Here is a 14,651-nt window from a genome sequence, read left to right on the forward strand (position 1 = left end):
GCATACTGAAGTAAAAATATAAAGACATACATCACATAACATAAACTCCTATACCAAATAACCTAATGTAACACCCGGCCCAACGGACTGCTAGTGACTACTCATGAAGACTGTAGACTAGCCCCACAGACCAACACAAGTCTTTCTAGCGCACTTTAACCTCACTCGTGCACGCCCAGAAAACTTCCCAGGAGGTCACCCATCCTAAGATTGCTCCCCACCAAACACACTTAACACTGGAGTTCTAAGCAATAAAAGTGTAAAAAAGCATCATTTGATTTCCTTCCAAATGGTAAGTTTGAAAGGATTTCTTTTTAATAAGAAATTAAATGGACAATGTCATTATCCAAATGATGGAAAATGGAGATCTTTCTTCTTCCCCTTACATCCCTTCTTTCCCAACCTCAATAAATATTTTTTTTCATTTTCTCTTCCACCCCACCCCTCCCTTTCCTTTCTTAACTAAATGGCTATCCAAACAGTTCTGATTTAATGCTTGAAACTACCAATAAAACGCAGGCAACTACCAATGTAACATGATACAAGATACAAAGTTTTCCTCGTATGAAGTCATGAACACCATTTATGAGTTTCATCATCCCAATAGCGCGCATTGTACTTTCTTTCAGTTTCAGAACACAAAATAAATCAAATTTTTATAGTATGCGATGAAAGCAAATTATTGGTAACTGCAGTATACCTTAAGAAGTGAAATATGATCCCAAACATTATATTTCCTTCGTGGAATCTCATCCTTCTTGTGTCTGCATGAACTTGTTTGTCTTTAGGACGGTAAAAAATTGAATTTCTAATACAAACCATGGCTGCAATTGTAATTATTTTAGATAACATGGGATCAACAAGAAATTCAGCCATTCCTCTCCCAACTTTAGTCAATTCCCTAAATCCAACCAATAATTTTAGTTAATAGGTCCAAATTTATTTGAAATATTTAAATTTTAATCAAATTCCCGTACTTCTTTGGAAGTTTTACTTTTCCCAATTATGTTCGATTATGAAAATTTTAGGTATGACAATTTTAAAATACGTGGACATTGCCGAATATGAGAATAGGACAAAATAATTCAAAAAATTCTTATATCATAAATATACTTAATATTGCATAAAATGTAAATAATAATAATAATAATAATAATAATAATAATAATAAAATAAAATAATAATAATAATAATAATAATAATAATAATAATAATAATAATAAAAGTTTTGGAGCGCCATCTCTCTTCTTTCTCCCTCTAACCTTTCCTCTCTGCTGTGCGCCTCCACGCTCCGCCATGGCAGGCCGGAGGAGAGGTCGACCTCCGAGAAAGGGTATAGAATGGCTGCTAAGTATCTTTTTCAACCTTATTGAACTCAATATCTGAGTTAAGTGCTACATGAATTGGGTTTGAAACCTCTTTTCAGACCGAAATATTGGAAATTGGTGAACCCTAATAATCCCATCCGCCCTACTTCAACTCTAATCTCATCTACTGGTTTGAGGTTGTTGTGCTTAGGCTTGATAGGTATCTCTTAATGGTTTACACTTCGAAGGCTGTGGTGCCATTTGAGGGAAAATCGAAGCTCTGGGTTCGAATTTGACATCTTGAACCCAATTGTAACACTTACCATTTTGACATTCTTAATTATTATTTTAAACTTAGATTATAATAATTAAGTAATACTATTAACCTTTACAATTTCATTTTTTTTAAAAGAAATTTATTTAATATTTAAACTTTATATTAAATAAAGGATTATTTAGTTTGAATTATTTTGGTAAAGCCATATAATCTTTATTTATAAAGCTATGAAAGTAAACAATAATCAAAAAGTAAATAGTAAACCTATATGAGACGACCTCAATAAAAAATTTATAAAAAGCAAAATAAAACTCGTATAGTATAAAATAATTTTGAATTTTAGCTGGACAATAAATTAAGTAGTGGAGTATTTTTTTTAGTATTAAGGTCAATTCTCAATTTATCATTTTTCCTTATAGCTTACACGTATAAGTACTAATTACTAATCTTCATTCTTGATTCAACATGAAAGACCTCAAGCAAGCATTTTAGTCTATTTCTATACCAGAGTCGCCACTGACCTACCACCACCCAACACAACGCCTTATCACGGCTTCCCCTGTGCACCGAGCTTACCACTAGTCGGCACTTAGGTCAGCTGCTGCCAGGCATGGTTCAGTCAAAGCCACTCGCCAACAGCCACTTGGTCTTTTGTACACTCAGACATAGACAGAATGGAAGCGCAGCTGCTCTTTCTCTCCCATTATATATATATTTTGCTCTTGAGGACTGAGGTATACTCCCACCAAAATGAATTTCAAGCCTTTAAATTTTATATGTTTTATTTATTTAATTCCTGATTTGTATTGAGAGATGTCTTAATTTTTAAGAGAATTAAACTGAATTGTTGTTGGGTTTATTGTGTATGAAATTGATTATGGATAGAGATGTAATTTGGGATTTATGTGACTTACAATGGGAATTAGGGAATTTAGAATAATTATTGATGTTGAATTAGGTTATTGATGTAAAGTTTAGAGTTGTATATTCTATTTTTTACGAATTGGGGTATAAAAATCACTTTAAGAGGTATTCGATAATTGAAGTTATTCCTACTTTTCTTGTTGTGGTTGTTCTGTTTGTATTCGATGGATGCTTAAAGCGGAATTTCAGGAAACACTTTCCTAACATCTATCTCAGGATCATAAACATAATCAAACATATGAATCATATAAAAGGATTAGTCTATATTACCTTTGTAGCGTGAAATCCACGAAAATAACGCGATAAGATAATATTGAGAGCCTCAAACGCTGCTCCTCTATTCAGTCTACCGGAATCAATTGAACACCAACGTTTGCTAGAACGGAAGAGATTGTTTCTCTTGCTTTTTCTGGTTTTTCAATAACTTTTTTTGATTGAGAATTGTGTATGGTGAGAGTTTAAATAAACATATTTATAATACTCACATCCATCGTCCCATTATCCCCACTTCTCCACTACTAGCATTATATCCTCATATAATACTAGTAACCTAGGTCAAAAAGAAACCGATTCTTTTGTTAACCTAATTGGATCGCAAGCCCATACTCCTAATGGGCCCGAGTCATTTACCGTTCAATTGATTCTTTTGTAAGACCTTATAGGATTAATTATATTAGTTGTGGTCCAATTATTATTGACCCACCAATTATATTTATTCTCTAGCAAGCAAATATAATTACTAATAATAATTAACTTTATTATCTTCATAAATATCCTATATATTTATATTTAGTAATTGTCGGAAATGTCTACGGACATATTCCTTCAATCTCCCACTTGTCCGAAGACAATTGCACAATTATAAATTCCTTAAGCCACTTAATGTGAAATTTGACAACACAGTGTTATCTCTCAAATTATGTTTCTTGATCTCTGAGTTCGAATTGTTCAACTAAGGATTAACCATTTAATCTTATTCCGCATGGCCATGCAATTTTCAATTCTCGCTCATCAAGAGGCCTACACACCAATCCTATCACATAGGAGGACTTATTCATTCTTGTATGACCATAACTCCCACTCAATTCTTAGCCCACCTGATCACTGCCTTTATAGCCTCCTTTTACAGCACGACGTTTAACAGCGTCAAGGTTAAACTAATTATTTCGTAGTGATTAAGACATACTCATGTCTAAGGAATCCACTAAATATAAGGATTCGATTCTGCCCTTTCGAATCAGATTAGGTCAAGTCTCAATGCATCAGGTATGCATCCATGTAATCGATTAAACATCTCTATGTTTCCATAGCCCATGGAACCGAGCTATCAATTAATTACATGCTAATCTTTAATAAACCACTTATGTCCAATTTAGTGATTTAGATTAGGGACATTATATAAATTGTGATTTCAGTTTACTTATAGGGTTCCATTATCGAAACGTTTCCAATAGTCCTATTGAAAACACAAATTATATGAACATTTTATTTAATACTAAACCAAGCAATTAAATAAGAAACAAACCATTTATATTATCGATAAACATTCCAAACATATGGTAAACAAAATTCTTTATAATTGTAAACATGAAGTAAACAACCTAAAGACATTCTCCTATATGCTTAAGCCCCATAGACCTAGTATGACTCTCATGCTTCGGCTGAGGGAGTGGTTTAGTCAACGGATCTGCTATGTTATCCGTGGTATCAACTCTACTTATTATTACATCCTGTCTTCCAACAATATCTCGAATAAGATGGAATTTTCTTTCAACATGTTTAGATTTTTGGTGAGATCTAGGTTCCTTGGATTGAGCAATAGCACCTTCATTGTCACAATACAACTTGATGCCATTCTCAATGCTAGGAACTACACCCAGTTCACTAACGAACTTTTTAATCCAAACAGCCTCTTTTGCTGCTTCAGCTGCTGCTATGTACTCAGCCTCTGTTGTAGAATCTGCAACTGAACTCTGCTTGGAGCTCTTCCAGCTCACAGCTCCTCCATTCAGACAAAATATGAAACCAGATTGGGATCGGAAGTCATCTTTGTCAGTTTGGAAGCTTGCATCAGTGTATCCAGTGACAAACAACTCATTAGCTCCGCCATATACCAGAAATTTATCCTTTGTCCTTCTTAAGTACTTGAGGATATTTTTCGCTGCTATCCAGTGTGCATCTCTTGGATTGGACTGGTATCTGCTGCACATACTCAAAGCAAATGCAACATCTGGTCGAGTACATATCATAGCATACATGATTGATCCTATTGCAGAAGCATAAGGAACATTATTCATACGCTTGAACTCTTCTGAACTCGATGGGCACATAGTCTTGCAAAGTTTAATGCCATGCTGCATAGGAATAAACCCTCTTTTGGAGCTTTCCATTTTGAACTTTGTGAGAATCTTATCTATGTAAGTCTCTTGATTTAGTCCAATAAGTCTCCTCGATCTATCCCTATAGATCTTTATTCCCAGTATGTACTCAGCCTCTCCCAGGTCTTTCATAGAGAAATGACTTTTAAGCCATTGCTTGACCGACTCAAGCATATTTTTGTCATTCCCAATGAGGAGTATGTCATCTACATACAAGACCAGAAAGGTGATATTATTCCCACTTAACTTCTTGTATACACAAGATTCCTCTTCATTTCTAAGAAAACCAAACTCTTTGACTGCCTCATCAAATCTGAGGTTCCAACTCCTTGATGCTTGCTTCAATCCATAAATGGATCTCTTAAGCTTGCATACTTTCCTTGGATTTTTCGGATCTTCAAAACCTTGTGGTTGTGTCATGTACACATCCTCCTTTAAGAACCCATTCAAAAAAGCAGTTTTGACGTCCATTTGCCATATTTCAAAGTCATGAAAGGCAGCTATTGCAAGGATTATCCTAATGGATTTTAGCATGGCTACTGGAGAAAAAGTTTCATCATAGTCTATACCATGAATTTGTTTGAAACCTTTTGCTACCAACCTTGCTTTGAAAACACTAATGTTTCCATCCTTGTCTGTTTTCAGTTTGAAAATCCATTTGCATCCAATGGGTTTTACCCCATCAGGCAAATCAACCAAGTCCCAAACTTGGTTTTCAGACATGGAATCCATTTCAGATTTCATGGCTTCAAGCCATTTTTCGGAGTCAGGACTCTCCAAAGCATCTTTGTAACTAGTAGGCTCTTCTGATTCTAACATGGTTATTTCAGAGTTTTCAGTCAAAAGGAAATCAATATATCTTCTTGACGGAATTATTGTCCTACTAGACTTACGTAGGGGAACAACAAGAGAAGTTTCTGCCTCATTAGGTAGAGTGACTTCGAGTGGATTTTCTCCACTTGGGGCGGTAGGAGGTAAGTGCGTTGAATGCATTTCCTCCTGGGCATTTTCATGCTGGGGCGCCTCTAATGAGGTGTTAACCTTATCCATTTGTTGCTCATCTCGAACTTCTTCGAGATATACATTACTCCCACTTGTTTTTCTAGAAATAAATTCCTGTTCTAGAAAAACACCATTGCGAGCAACAAACACTTTGTTTTCGCTTTGGTTGTAGAAGTAGTATCCCTTTGTCTTTTTTGGGTAACCCACAAAAAGACATTTGTCAGATTTGGGTGCTAGCTTATCAGATATTAAACGCTTAACATAAGCTTCGCAACCCCAAATCCTTAGAAAAGACAACTTCGGAACTTTTCCCGTCCACATCTCATATGGTGTCTTTTCCACTGCTTTGGTAGGTGCTCTATTAAGTGTGAATGCAGCTGTATCCAATGCAAATCCCCAAAATGAAATAGGAAGATCAGCAAGACTCATCACTGATCGAACCATATCTAATAGAGTTCGATTCCTCCTCTCAGAGACGCCATTTAATTGTGGTGTTCCTGGTGGAGTCAATTGTGAGAGTATGCCTCGATTTTTCAAATGATCATCAAACTCGTGAGACAAGTATTCACCACCACGATCGGATCGTAATGCTTTTATTTTCTTCCCAAGTTGGTTTTCTACTTCATTTTGAAATTCCTTGAACTTTTCAAAGGACTCCGACTTATGTCTCATGAGGTAAACATATCCATATCTGCTTACATCATCAGTAAAGGTTATAAAGTAGCTGTAACCACCCCGAGCCACGGTACTCATAGGTCCACATACATCAGTATGTATGAGAGCTAAGAGGTCATTGGCCCTTTCACTTGTACCTGTGAAAGGTGACTTTGTCATTTTTCCCATCAAACAAAACTCGCAAATACCAAATGATTCAAAATCAAATGATTTTAGAATTCCATCTTTATGAAGTTTCTCTATTCGTTTTGAACTTATGTGGCCTAATCGACAATGCCATAGGTAAGTGGGGTTTGAATCATTTGTTTTACGTTTCTTGCTGTCTATGTTATAGATGTGAGTTTCTAAGTCTAGCACATACAACCCATTTAATAATTTAGCTGAAACATAGAACATATCATTTAAATATGCAGAACAACAATTATTCTTAATAGTAAATGAAAAACCTTCCGTGTCCAAAACCGGAATTGAAATAATGTTCTTGGTGATGGCAGGAACATAATAACAATTATTTAGTTCTAAAATTAAACCAGAGGGTAATGTTAAAATATAAACTCCAACAGCTAAAGCAGCAACTCTTGCTCCATTTCCGACTCGGAGATCCACCTCACCTTTGCTCAAGCTTCTACTTCTTTTTAGACCCTGCACATTACTAGTAATGTGAGACCCACAAGCAGTATCAAATACCCAAGAAGCCGAAGTCGCTAAATTAATTTCAATAACATATATACCTGAAGATGAAGCACCAGACTTCTTTTCTTCTAGATAGACGGGGCAGTTCCTCTTCCAATGGCCAATCTTGTGGCAGTGGTAGCACTCATGTAGTGCTGCTACTTTAGCCTTTGGAGTAGCCTTTGGTCTGGGAGAGGCATTAGTGGTAACTACCTTACCATTGCCATTCCATTTAGGAACCCCTTTCTTCTTGAACTTTTTATTCTTTCTGACCATAAGCACATCTTTCAGTGCGGGTTCAGAAGGTAAGCTCCTTTCAGCCTGAATAAGCATACCATGCAATTCTGGCAAGGTTGCTTCCCCTCCTTGCATGTAAAAATTTAATCTGAAAGCATCAAAAGTTTCTGGCAAGGATCTGATCACAATATCAGTGGCCAGCTCTTTGGGATAAGGAAAACCCAACTTTTCCATGACTTGAAAATGCCCTATTAAGGCGAACACATGGGGTCCGACGGGTTTTCCCTTGCCCAGTTTGCATTCCAAAAGTTTACAATTAGCTTCAAATCTCTCTAATCGAGCATTCTTTTCGAACATTGTTCTAAGTTGCTGGATTATTGTGTAGGCATCAAGATTGTTAAAACGTTTTTGAAAATCATGTTCCATGCAAGCAAGCATCAGACATGTTACTTGCACAGAATTGGCCTCGAGATTTTGCCTAGCTCTTTTCTCTGCAACTGTTGCAGTTTCTGGCAGGGGTTCAGGGAGTGGAGTGTCAAGAACACTTTCCCTTCCTTCAGCTCTGAGAACAATTCTCACAGCCATTTCCCATTCAAGGAAGTTGTTTGCATTCAATTTGTCTTTTTCCAAGACACAGCGCAAGTTAAAAGCAGGAGTGTTGTTGTTAGTTGAACCAGACATGATTTCTACAACAATGTAATAAAGTAAAATTAATAGTCTATCAATAAGCAGTAATTAAACAATTTAATAATTTATTCAAAATTTTAAAATCCCCTTTTGAATAAATAACAACTAAGATCCTCTCCCATTACAGTTAAACGGACTTTGGCCCTGCCTTTAACTATAGTAGTTAAGGTAAGTAAACGTTTTACTAATTATAACTAATTATAATTCTTAGTAGATAGATTGATAATTCTTGTTCAATCCTATCTCTTAGTTTCAAAACCCAAAACTTTGTTTTTGATGATTTTGTTGAGTGAAACCAAACATGAACCTGTAAATTTTCAAAAAAAATTTACCCCATATCCCAAGATTTATGAGCAATACCTCGCTTTGGCAGAATGTATTATTCATTATCAAAGGCTTAAAGGTGTTGTTTGGAAAAACAATAAAACTCAATATTATTTATGGGGATTCAAGTTAATTAGCATGGTTAATATTACGTGAACACATAGCATATTTAACCAATACATTAACTTATGCATGCAAAGACCAAAATAAACGCTCAAAGCAAATAAAAGCATGAATAAAAGATGATCTAGTATGGCCCCTAAAAAAACTAATCTTCATGAAGCTTCCATGAATTTCCATTGATCACCTTCCTTGAAACTCCTTTCATTTGTGATTACATACTTTGAATAAAAATATTACGATACGCAGATCGTATTTAATTACATTCAAAACAAACGATTCGCAGATCGTATATAATTACATTCAAAACAAACGATTCGCAGATCGTATATACTATCCTAATTTTATATATAAATTTTGTTTTGGGCCATACTAGTCATAACATGTCAAAATAATATCAAATATTATAAACGACAATAACAATGCAATATATCAAACTAAAGGGTTATAACAATTAGCATGTAAAATACCCTTTATGTTTAGTCAAACTTGACTAATTTAAGTGAGACTATAGAAGGGAAAAAAAAAACTATTTAAATCAATTAAGACTCAATAAACAGTTATATGCACATAAAAAAAAACAAAAAAAAAATTCCAAAAGAAAAACGGAAGCAGCATACAAGAATGAAGGCCAACCCATTTTCTGGGACCATCTTCATCATTTCAAAAAAAAAAGGTCACCTTCAACCTTCATCATTTTGTACTGGAAGAAAGAAACAGTGGCCGTGAAGAATGGAACCCAGCAGCCGCCAAAGAACCCAGCAGCCGCCAAGGAACCCGGCAGCCGCCAGCAGCCCGCCTCCCTCCGGCCACCATAAACAGCCCGTTTTTTTTCGGTATTTGTTTCCTCTCTTTTTTTTTTTTTTTTTTTTTTTTTTTTATGAATTCGAACAAATTCGAATTAATAAACAACCTTTGTGCATGAATTGCTTCAAATTTCAGGGAAAACAAGTTTTTCGCATTTAAATTTCAAGCCAATTGAACCAATTTGTGTTTTAACAATTAAAATTGAATTGGGGAAAAATTAGGGTATAAGCATTTTCGATCCAAAACACTTGAATAGCATAACGAAAAACACAATTAACAATGAACAAATTTTGTGTTTCATTTCATTGTTTGGATTTCGTGAATAATCAAAGCCCCAAGACAATTAACACAAAATTTCGAATTTTCATCCAAAAAAAAAACTGATTTTTTTTTTTTTTTTTTTTTTTTTTTTTTTTTTTTTTGATTAATTCGAACAAATTCGAATGGATATACAATATTTGGGATGAATGGCTTCAAAAATCAGGAAAAACAAGTTTTTTCATTTATATTTCAATCCAATTGAAATTGAATATTATGAATAACTTCCATACAGTTAACATAAAAAAAACTGATTTTTTTATGCAAAAAAAAACGATTGTGAATTGTTCCAGAGAAAAAAAAAGATCATATGAATATTATGAATTAGGCTTAACTGATACCACTGTTTGTATTCGATGGATGCTTAAAGCGGAATTTCAGGAAACACTTTCCTAACATCTATCTCAGGATCATAAACATAATCAAACATATGAATCATATAAAAGGATTAGTCTATATTACCTTTGTAGCGTGAAATCCACGAAAATAACGCGATAAGATAATATTGAGAGCCTCAAACGCTGCTCCTCTATTCAGTCTACCGGAATCAATTGAACACCAACGTTTGCTAGAACGGAAGAGATTGTTTCTCTTGCTTTTTCTGGTTTTTCAATAACTTTTTTTGATTGAGAATTGTGTATGGTGAGAGTTTAAATAAACATATTTATAATACTCACATCCATCGTCCCATTATCCCCACTTCTCCACTACTAGCATTATATCCTCATATAATACTAGTAACCTAGGTCAAAAAGAAACCGATTCTTTTGTTAACCTAATTGGATCGCAAGCCCATACTCCTAATGGGCCCGAGTCATTTACCGTTCAATTGATTCTTTTGTAAGACCTTATAGGATTAATTATATTAGTTGTGGTCCAATTATTATTGACCCACCAATTATATTTATTCTCTAGCAAGCAAATATAATTACTAATAATAATTAACTTTATTATCTTCATAAATATCCTATATATTTATATTTAGTAATTGTCGGAAATGTCTACGGACATATTCCTTCATGTTCATTCCAGTAATTGTCGCGAGATGGCAATAAGGGGGTTCTAAGAAAGTTTCTGACTTCTGGTAAGCTGTTCTGGGAGTCGTATCTTTATTCTTTTACCATTTCCATAATGTTAGGTGACTATGAAATTTATTATGCATTTAGAATTTGTGAGTTTTGACATGTTAGAGCTGATATTAGAAGATTGGCATTTTTTTTCTGTAGTTATGACGATATCAGTGAATTATTGGCATGAAGAATTAGCTTGGATTATATGTTGATTTTGGGTTACCTTGGGATATGGCACAAATTTATACAATTCAAATTATTAATTGATCTTGATTGGTATGGCTATGAATAAATTGTTGTTGGATTGGGAATTACGAGTTGAGTTTACTTGGAGTGGAATTTTGAGTTTGATTGTGAGTTGGTCTTATAAATGAAATTATGGTATAGTTATATAGATTTAGTTATATGGTTAGATTATGAGATTATGATGATGGGTGAATTGGGAGTTAGAATAATCTAATTCAATCTCGGTTGATAATTAAATAAATTAAATTTATGAATAGATTACGTATCTTCTTGATATTCTAGTTATAGATTAAGTTGAGTTTAATAATGTTAAGTTGTTGAAATGATTAAAATTATATCTCAAGTGACTAAATTAAATAAAAGGGTATATGTACATTGTTCATAAGTATTATTTTGTTTAAGACTATGTATATAAGAACTAAGAAAAGGAGATGTTTGAGATAAAAGGGAATTTGTGGTTTAAGTAAATAAGATATAAGGATTAGTTGTATCTGCGTTTGAATTAAAAATTGTTATTTCATAAAAAAAAAAAAATCAAAGTTAAGCAATATAAACTAGCTAAGACAAAAATCCATTGTTGCTTTTAAGCACATATATGTTTATATTAAAGATTTCAATCTCATTGAGAAATCGTATTGACGAAGCTTGTCATCTTGTTGTAATTAAGAATGTTGGATTCCTTATTCAAATCTTTAACGGTTACGAAAAAGGATTACAAAGGTATGTATTTTATTTTAGTTGAGATTGGTTTGATTACAGGGAGATGTTCTTCCTAAAATAGAAAGTTGTTTTTTTTAAAACCTTGAAATAATAGAATAGTAACAGAAAAGATATAGATGGTTTAATGTTTTGAAACGGTTGGGATTACCTCTGCGGTGTCTCAAGGAATTGGAACCTCGTCGGGATTATCTCGACACTACTTAATAGTTGGGGGTACTTTGATCAATACCTCGGACTTAGATCTTCTGCTACAGTTTGGCCGTTTGTGCGGTGTGCACACTAGGGATCTTTGTTTAATAGTTATCCGGAAGGCCTAGCTAGCCCGATGGAAAAGAAAGTTCGTTCCATTCCATAGATTTATGATTTAAAGATTTTGAAAGGAAATATTTTAGTAAAGAATATGGAAAAGTGTATTTGATTTTTTGAAAACAGAAAAAGGAAAATATGTTTATAAGGTATTGATAAAGTAGTATGTTTGCGAAAGAAAATGATTTGTAGAATATAATTGATATATCTTACTAGATGTGTAGTTGGATTATAGTATGGAATCTGTCACAGCATGTTTGTCTGCAGGTAAATGGAGGTTAGAATTACGGTAGAGAGCAACGTCACTCATTTTGTGTAAATATAGTTATAATGTTTCCTTTTCGCCATAATTTTATGTGCTAAAATTTAGCTATATAAATGTGTACTCAGCATAAGATGACTATGTGGTTTTGTTCTTTGAACCTGTCATTGTGGGGGACAGAGTTAAATGAATGAAGTCAATGGTAGCTGAAAGCGTAAAGATCAGAAAAGATTCCACCTGTGTGGGTAATGTGAATTTGAAATGTTTGGCTGCTTGTGCCACTTGCTGGTTGTTATTTTGAAATGATGGTTTTTGAACTTGCAGGGTGACTTTTAAGTCAAAAGAAAATTTCGGTTTATCAGATTTACAAACGGAACTCCATCGGATTTTCTGCAGAAATTTGTATGTTTTAAATCATTTCAAATAATTCTTATAATGTGATTTATTTACATCTTTCAAAGTTTGTACATTCTGATATTTAAATTCTTAATAGATGTCTAGTGGATGATATAATCAGTTGAGTAATTGATTATATCATCAACGTAATAGCCCGATATAAATGTTAAGCTTCCGCACTAGTTTAAATTAATCTTGTTTAAATCAGTTGGTTAGTTTCGGGTTGTTACACCAATGCTATGGGTATCTCGGTCTCAAAGGCAAATTCTTGCCTATGTATTGGGTGGACATTAATGTCTCACATTGTGAATCGGGTATTGTGAATCGGGTCGAGGTTTCTTACAACAGGCAATTCAACTTGTTCGAACCCCTAAATTTGACTCGACAAAATTTGATCCTCTACGGGAGGATTTGACTCGTATTGAAGGTTTGTGGGTATCTAAACCGCTTTAATTACGACTTCGAACTGCTTCTTGCAGTTTGTATCTGAGGTTAGCCATATATCCGACTATGCCTACCCTTTTGGTTTGTCCCTCAAAATTTGGGTTCAAAGTCTCTGCTTGGATGTGCTAGGGCCTCTCTATGATGAAGACCCGCATTGTTGGCTCGGGTTGTGGTGTTTCCGGTATGATATGTTCAAGTCCATTCCGAAAACCTAACCTCGACTCAACCAAATTCAAAGATCCTGAAAACGATCGCCAAATACTTACGATGTTAAGAACAAACAACAATGAGCAAAATTAAGTTTGACAAAGTAACAAACAAGGACACAAAGATTTAAGGAGGTTCACCCAATGATGGCTACGTCCTCCGTGGTGTGTAGTTTATGTTTATATTATATCAAATGAATACAAACAACACTTCAATATGAAGAATTACAATTGAGATAGAGATAACAACAATAGGCTATGTGTTTGGCTTAAGGGTTGTGTTTGATGTGTTTTGCATACTTGAAGTGTGGGTATGAGAGCCCTATTTATAGTGCTAGGTACTTGAAGATGAATGGCTCACATAAATACATAGTTAATTTAGGGTAATGAATACTATGAAATAACTCTAAGAACTTGAAAAGGCATTATCTCAAGAGTCACACACATGAGACTCTTCACCTTAATCTTCATTAACACCAATAATTCCCATGAATACTCTTCACCTTATTACACCCTTTTGGATTCCACAACTCAAGAGTCACACACATGAATTCAACCCTTTAATGTGCACTCAAGTCACACATTAGTATAGTATCATTTATAATCACATTAGTATACTACCATTCATAACAGATCCATCAGTGGATATGGATTGATTTGCAGGTTTGTAAGTATCTAGATTCCTAAATACTGGTAGTAATTGGGTACTGAATATGCTTGAACTGCAATTTTGCGGTTTTGTATTTGAGGATAACAAACTGATTGTTATTCCTGTTTTCTCCCTAGCTTGAGATTTACGGAAAAGTTTGGTGGTCCATCTTTGATTGGATCATTGAGAGTCTGTATCTGTAAAATCCTCTTTCAATTTCATGAACCCAACTCGAATATGTTGTGGTATAGTTTTGGGTTGGTAATGTTCCAGGTTTGGCATTTGAGGTGCACTAATGGCTGCCTGCTTGTGCCCGTGTTGTATTTGAGCTTCGTCAAGCAACTACGTTTTGAAGATACAAAAATTCCTGTTGATGGGTATATGAAGCTGCTATGCCTCGGCTGGTGTTTGATCTCCAGAACTGGATGTCCCGCTTTTGTGCTACTGATGTGAGCTTTGCACCGGATGGATTGTTAGGCAATATTAATACTACATTATGCTGGGTCATAAGAAGTTGTTTAGTCATTGGCATTGTATTGATCAACCTTCTTGTCCTTTTGCTATTGAACTTGTATTCACTAGTGAAAAAAACCTCATTTGTTGCGGTTTTTGGCCATAATATGC

The 14,651-nt window shown here is 34.5% G+C and overlaps 1 long non-coding RNA gene across 2 annotated transcripts; it reads left to right on the forward strand.

Annotated features, from left to right (window-relative positions):
- The first annotated feature begins 2,001 nt into the window (after positions 1–2,001).
- Positions 2,002–14,449, forward strand: LOC130825619 (uncharacterized). Of its 2 annotated transcripts, none has more exons than XR_009046908.1 (3): positions 2,002–2,318; positions 12,513–12,577; positions 12,657–14,449. It is a non-coding gene; the product is annotated as an uncharacterized LOC130825619 (long non-coding RNA). The 2 variants fall into 2 exon arrangements; XR_009046909.1 differs by having other exon boundaries at positions 12,513–12,573.
- Positions 14,450–14,651: the final 202 nt, after the last annotated feature.

Source organism: Amaranthus tricolor, chromosome 10 (assembly GCF_026212465.1).
Source record: "Amaranthus tricolor cultivar Red isolate AtriRed21 chromosome 10, ASM2621246v1, whole genome shotgun sequence".
Lineage (NCBI taxonomy): Eukaryota > Viridiplantae > Streptophyta > Magnoliopsida > Caryophyllales > Amaranthaceae > Amaranthus > Amaranthus tricolor.